Genomic DNA, 7,428 nt, shown 5'->3' with positions numbered 1-7,428 from the left:
CAACAATTTTCTCAATAGGAGATTGACATTACGTCTACAAAGTGAGGTAAATAAGAAAATAAATAAATAAATAAATAAATAACATATAGGTATTGTTTCTGATTTTTTTTTTTTTTTTTTTACATATTTTGCAGATAAGCAAAACCAAAAATTATTGAACTGCTGGAGCTAATGGTCAATGGTTCTTGACCATTATAATAATATGTAAGCATTCTCTAAACTTTTGCCACAAAGTTGGAAGCACATACAGTAATTGTATAGAATGTGCATGCTAAGGTATAAAGATCTCCCTTCACTGGAACAAAGAGGCCCAAACATGTTCCAGCATAATAAAGTTCCTATGCACAATAAAGACATGGAGTGGAAGTGGAAGAGGCTGGAGTGGAAGAACTAGTGTGGTATACCCCAATGAACACCTTAAATTGAAACACTAGCTGCACCCCAGGCGCCTCATCCAACATCACTGTCTGACTTCATGAATATTTTTGTGACTGAATGGAAAAATCTCAACAGCCTTTCATGAGATATTAATGAAGAGCGCTGCCAGGAAAGGGTGGTGGTTATTATTAACGCAACAAGCATGTGTGTTATTGGGCATGTTTTAATTAAACATTTAACTTAATAGTATAGTTAGATAAACAGCCAATAGTTGCAATTCTTTAGATAGCTAATGTGATGAACTGTAGCTAGTTGTGTAAGCAACATAACAAAACACTGAAATGCAGTCAAATGCTGCTCCAACTTTTCGCTACACAGAGAAAGCTGAGACTGACGCGGAGGACTACAGAACCAAAAGTGCAATATTAGAAGGTGTGAGGTAGCAAGGAAAATGTAAAATCACAGCATACTGCTGTTTTAGAGCTCTGTATAAGAACAGCGCAGAGCCTTGTCGACAGATTTAAAACTCCAGAGGGAGAGAGAGAGAGAGGGAGAGGGAGAAAGAGAGAGTGAGAGTCAGAGAGAGAAAGGGAGAGAGTGACTCTGCAAAAATAAAACTGTAATATCAATTTAATGATTACTATAAAAGTGTCAGGATTTACAGTGCACAAGGGCGAGGGAGAGAAAATGAAGAAACAAAAATGAGACTGAGGATAGATTTGTCCCCATGCAAGGAAAGAGAGTGGGTCTATTTTCAGCCATGGATGCTTTTAGAGCCCATCAGAGAGAGAGGTGGTGGTGGGGGGGGAGAGGTGGAGGGATGTCAGAACGGAAGACTCTGAAGTTCATTATGTCCTGGATGACCCTTAGAAACAGAGAAGGAGTTAGTGGGTGGGGCTCAGCCCCTATTCCTTGAATGCTGTTGTTATTATTGAGACTGATGTATTTAATGTTATTGGGTCATATATAAAGCCTAATGTGAACATAATCATTCATGGATTTTCCATATGAGCATTTACCCAAGAAATGTGTGTATTCGTCAAAATCCTGCAAAACCTTTGTGTTTCACTCCTGCCCCTGAATATGGGTGTAAATTTATGCATAAAAAGCCCAACTAATGGTAAACTCTACTTGTTCAATTTCATACAATAAAATAATATATAAAGCATATGGATTACTGCACTTTTGAAATATACTGTCATGGTTAAATTGTTTATTTGAATTGTGTTTACAGCTCTTTGCAAATGCTGTTGTCCTCAGTTACTTATAGAAATGGTTGGTAGTCTTATGCTATTTCACAAAAACAAAAACAAGGACTAATAATAAGATTTGAAAAAAGGAACACACAAAATGAATTTGTTTTGTATAGATAAGATTATTTAGCGTATTATTAATAACATTGTATGTTGGTGCATTGGAGGCTCAAGTGGTTGAAGCTTTGGGTTGCTGATAGGAGGGTCAAGGGTTTAACCATGAACAGTATGGTTTAACCCTATGATCCAAATAGCCCAGGCATTCCGGTCACAAACCTGTGATAGGAAATGGGAGGGTTATGACAGGAAGGGCATCTCTGGCATAAAAGCTGTGCCAGATATTGCAAATTAAATGATCCATTGTGCTGATCCGTAGGTTAAAATGGGCAAGAACAAATCAAGAGCATGCTTTGCTCTTTATGTGTGATCAACATATGCACAAGTATAAAGAAAATCGATATATATAACATTTTAAATTAATTTGGCTTAAACACACTTTCACATTAACAAATGAGGCACAATGTTAGTATTTATCTTGTTAATATTATTATAAACATTGTTATTTGCGTTAATGACAGGAAGCTATGAGGTTGTCTTACTTAAGCAAAATTATATTAGCATCAAAGATTTATATGGAATCTTAAGAAATATCAGACCATGTCAGAACCGACCATGACTCAGCTTATCAACTCAGCTAATCATGGGTAAACTATGGGGGGTTTGTGAAGGTAATTTAGAAATTATATTATAGAAGAGAATAGAATAGAATATTATATTTTTCACGATCTACGCACATAAAACTTTATGCACTTAATTGACATCGCCACTATCTGATGAGTCATTCTATTCATTAACACTGTACCATGCACCATTTTCTGTCATATCCACTGCTCTTTATCAGAATGTCTGTATAAATCTGTGTTTGGCACAGTGTGTTATGTGTCCTTAATTGCTGAATGTCATATCTTCAGCATTGACTGTATGGAGGTTAAAGTTATTTGTGTCCCCAGTGTGATGTATTGTGTAGACAGACATTCCTGATGTGAAGAAACTCTCACCTGATAGAGGACTCAAGCTGCCATTGGTCGGCTAAGCCATGTGACCAGGCAGCCCACCCATACTGATGATGTTACCTCAGGATGCAAGGTCATAAAAAATGTGCTGTACCCCTCCCTTTTTCTCTGTCATTCGACATGATGTTGCTGCAGCTTTTCAGGAAAGCACTTTAGTGGGTTTTTGTTTATATGCAGTGTCTTTATAGAATTTATATACGATGTCTTTCTTAGTTTTAATAGCAGTTTTTGTACACAATACTTGGTTTTTATATAGCCAGATTCCCATATCAAAATACCTAATGGGAAATGATTACCATTAGTAGAAGCAAAAAAAAATGAACTGAGTATAATCAGTAAGTTTATATGCTTTGCTGTATGGATACTATAAAAAAGTCAATGCAGTTGTTTTATAAAGTTTTGCATTTGTTGCACAAGGTACAGATTAAGAAATCAAAGGTGATGAGAAGAGACGTGTGTGTGTGTGTGTGTGTGTGTGTGTGTGTGTGTGTGTGTGTGTGTGTGTGTGTGTGTGTGTGTGTGCGCCTGGGGGAAAGAGAGAGAGAGAGAGAAAGAGAGAGAGCTGCTGATGCATTGCAGATAAACTGCAGATCCTGGGCAACGCCTCCCTTGCCTCCATCTCTCGCTTCCACCCAGACATTCCAGATGACATCACCATGTCTCCACCCTCACCTCTTCACTGAAGCTCCTCTGGGTGTGACTCTCGCGCTTGGTGCCCTAGGCTCACAATAAAAACATTGTGACATTTATCACACTATAAGTTGCGACAGGTTGAAAAAACTATTATGGACATTGAATTTAATTTTTCTGTTTAAGAAACATATTTAACATTTTTCCTCCGAAACCACCTTGTCCACTTCCAACCACCTCCTTATATATATATATATATATATAAAGCTTTCTGACAAGCTTTCTGCCTACTTCTCACAAACATGTCATGAACCAAACAAAAAAAACTTATTTAGCTTTGATTATGGCGCATATATTGTTTTTTTTCCCCTAAGATTTTATGCAACATCACGGTATTTATTTCCATCCGAACTTCCAGATGAGATTGTGTATAGATGATGGGGGAATGACACATCTCCGTAAACGCTTCTTCAGAATATCCCAATGGGGTTAAGGTCAAGACTCTCAGGCAGCCAATTCATGTTGCTGAACCTAAACCTGACGAACTAAAGCCTCCAGAGGCTTATACAGTGGGCATTATGTATAATGTACTTATTACCCTTACATGCCCTGAAATATGGTAAATCTGGACTCATTAGACCACATGACCTTTTTTCATCACTCCAAAGCCTCATTTTCATGCTCTCTTGCAAACCAACCCATTTTCTCCTAAATATCCTAACTAATCAATGGTTTTTCTTTGGCCACATAGCTGTTTTTTATGTTTAGGTAGGTACATGTATATGTAATATCGTATCTGATAATACCTGAGTATATATTATATCTAATCTAACCTAACATCAATACAACCTGCCTAATACTGTGTAGGTTTTGTTTGCCCTTACAAGAATTCAGAAGACCTCTAAATCTAGGCCTTGGTATCTAGCACTAAGAGTTCAGCAGCACATCCTTAAAACTCAACTCTTAGTCATTCGGTGGCAGATGGAATACTGTTGCCATAACAGGGTGTACCACAGGTCTGCAACAGCATTTAGATAGGTTATATGTGTCAAAGTAACATGCAAATGAACCAGGAACCAAGGCATCTGTGTTCAGCAGTTTTTCTTTATTCCATAGTGCACCCAGCTCTTCACATGATGTAACACAAAAACCATGATTTATCAACCAGGCCACCCTTTTCTATTTATCTGTGGTCTAGTTTTAGTGCGCACATGTCCACTGTCGGTGATTGCGGTGGCGGACAGGGGTCAGTAAGGGTGCTCTGATCGCTCTGCACCTACACAGCACCATTAGCAGCAATCTGCAATGCACTATGTGTTCTGACATCTTTCTATCAGAGCCAGCATTAACCTTTCCAACAATCTGAAGTACAGGAGCTTTTCTACCCATAACCCTGTCACCAGTTCACCAGTTGTCCTTTAAAAGACCAATTTTAGTCAGTTACTAAACACCTAATACTGGGAACACCCCACAGACATTTTGGAGATGCTCTAATCTATTCAGGCTCTGGATAACTTTTATAAAAAAAAAATTATAACAAAAAAAACATTGTAGAGCCTATTTTTCATGACAGATTCCACTGACACCCTCATTAATCTTCATAAAGCAGGCTTCATTAATGTCAATGATAAAAGAAAAAAAGATCTTTATCAGCTTTTTCTTTCCTGTTGAGCTTCAAACCAGAGCAGAAAAGTTGCTGATTCATTATTTAATGTGACGAAACAGTCCAATGAATCAGCATAAGAGTCGATTCATTATCCTGGTTTTGTGTGTGTGTGTGTATGTCTGTGTGTGTGTGTGTGTGTGTGTGTGTGTGTGTGTGTGTGTGTGTGTGTGTGTGTGTGTGTGTGTGTGTGTGTGTGTGTGTGTGTGCGTATGTGTGTGTGTGTGTGTGTGTGTGTGTGTGTGTGTGTGTGTGTCTTGGGCGCAGATATGAGTGGATCAGCTACAGCATTGATATTGTTGATGCTTTAAACATGGTTTAAATGTATTACTCAATTCAACCTTGTAAGTCATTTTATCATTTTTCCAGTGCATGTTAATCATTAACTAATGGTATATTAGGGTCAGTATCTCGATCCACTTATTTTTGTATTGCAAAAGATAAGCTAACATCTATGCTTAATTTTCTTTTTTGTATATTTTTCCATTTTATTTCTAATTTATCACTGTTTCATCACTCTGTGAAGCTTTTTGTACAGTAAGCCTGTTTAAAATAGTGCTCTATGAAACAAAAAACCATTGTTATTCATTTTAATGGCTCTGATGGCACCGTCTCAAATGGGCGAAGCCACCATAACACACACGCATACACACATACACACACACTCAGAACACTTTTAGTTTCAATTAGACACAGCCATAAATTATTAGTAAGTGCAGAGTGAACACCCAGAACGTGAGCAGGTTAATAAACACCACTCTGACTTTCATCATGTTCCTGTGCTACTTGCAATATTCTTAAACATTAAGCTTATTAACAAAAATTTAATTGCACAAGTGCACAGTGACATAATGGTTAGCACAGTGGCCTTAAATCTCCAGGGCAAGGGTTTGAGTCTTACTTTCTGGCCTTTATGCATGGAGTTTGAATGTTCTCCCTATGTTTGGTGTCTTTCCTCTAGGCACTCTAGTTTTCACCCACAGTCCAAAGACAATCAGATTAAGCTTCACGTTTCCAGATTATCCAGGGTATGTAGGTGTGTACATGGTTTTGCCCTAAGATGGATTGAGCCCCTGTCCAAGATGTACCCTGCCTCGTGCCCTGAGTCCCCTGCAATAACCTCTAGGCCTCTCGTGACACTGTTCAGGATAAGGGGTATAAAGAATTAGTAAGTGAGTGATTGAAAGTAAGTGAGTGAACACAAGATTATACTATAATTGAACACAAATTATACTATATATTAATATATGTAGGTTTTCTTCCCTGATGGCACAGGTATATTCCAGGGTACATATTATGAAAGTGGTTCTGGAAGCATAAGGAATCATTTTCACTCTTGAACTTTTCACCATATTGAGCGCCATAACACCATAATCAAAACTAAAAGTGTTCTGACAAAATCATTTGAATGTGTGCCTGTTTTTTTGGACAGGCGGTACATATACTTTTTTCAACTCTTTAGACAATTGTTGTATTAATAAAAGGAAATCAATTTGTCTACCTGAACAGAAAGGTCAAATAATCAATGTATTAAAAAGAACATGATAAATGACATATGTGACACCTTATGAAAGAAAATATTAAGCAATGACAGACAGCTCATTTACACTGAATTTTATTATTGGACCTGTGCATCAACACAGTAATGCGAAATACTCTGACCTGATTTTCTACTGGCTCAAAAGACAAATGCAAAAATTCACAGTTCTGTGTTTATTTAAGATATGTTAAATTGTTAGGTTTTTTTCTGTTTGATTGTTTGCTGTAATCGTGGCAGTGGCTTAGTGGTTAGCACTGTCACCTTGCACCTCCAGGGTCTGGGTTCGATTCCTGTTCTATTCCCACCTCTGTGTGCATGGAGTTTGCTCTGTCCAAAGACATGCTCCATGCAACTCTGTATACAGGATAAAGTAGTATAGACAATGAGTGAGTGTATGCTTTATTACAAAGTGCCAAATATAATATAAATATAATGCCAAATATATTCTGTGGTGAGATATTACTCAACTTTTAATGGTGTGAAAATTAAACAGAATAATGTATAACAGTATAATAACCTCATAGCCTCATTACTACATGTTATGTTATAAAGTTATACAAACATAGTATTGTCATGGCCACAACATAGTATTTCCTGGTCATACATTAAACTCATTTAATCTCATTCCCACGCATTATTAAGCTGTGGCCACCACATAGTATCTCCTTGCCATGCATTATATTATTTTATCCCCATGCCTTAGTAAACCATGGTTACAATATACTCTCTCATTCCCATATCTGAGTACATCACAAAATATTTTTTCCTTTGAATGTCACCAGACTTTGTAATATTATCATCTACAAGTATCCCACCCAGAGGAAAAGGGGGTTCCTTTTTCAGTCTGGATCCTCTCAAGGTCAAACAATTAATCAATCATTACACCTGAAA

The sequence above is a fragment of the Clarias gariepinus genome, chromosome 19 (genome assembly GCF_024256425.1).
Source record: "Clarias gariepinus isolate MV-2021 ecotype Netherlands chromosome 19, CGAR_prim_01v2, whole genome shotgun sequence".
NCBI classification, from domain to species: domain Eukaryota; kingdom Metazoa; phylum Chordata; class Actinopteri; order Siluriformes; family Clariidae; genus Clarias; species Clarias gariepinus.
This window is presented reverse-complemented; position numbering follows the sequence as displayed.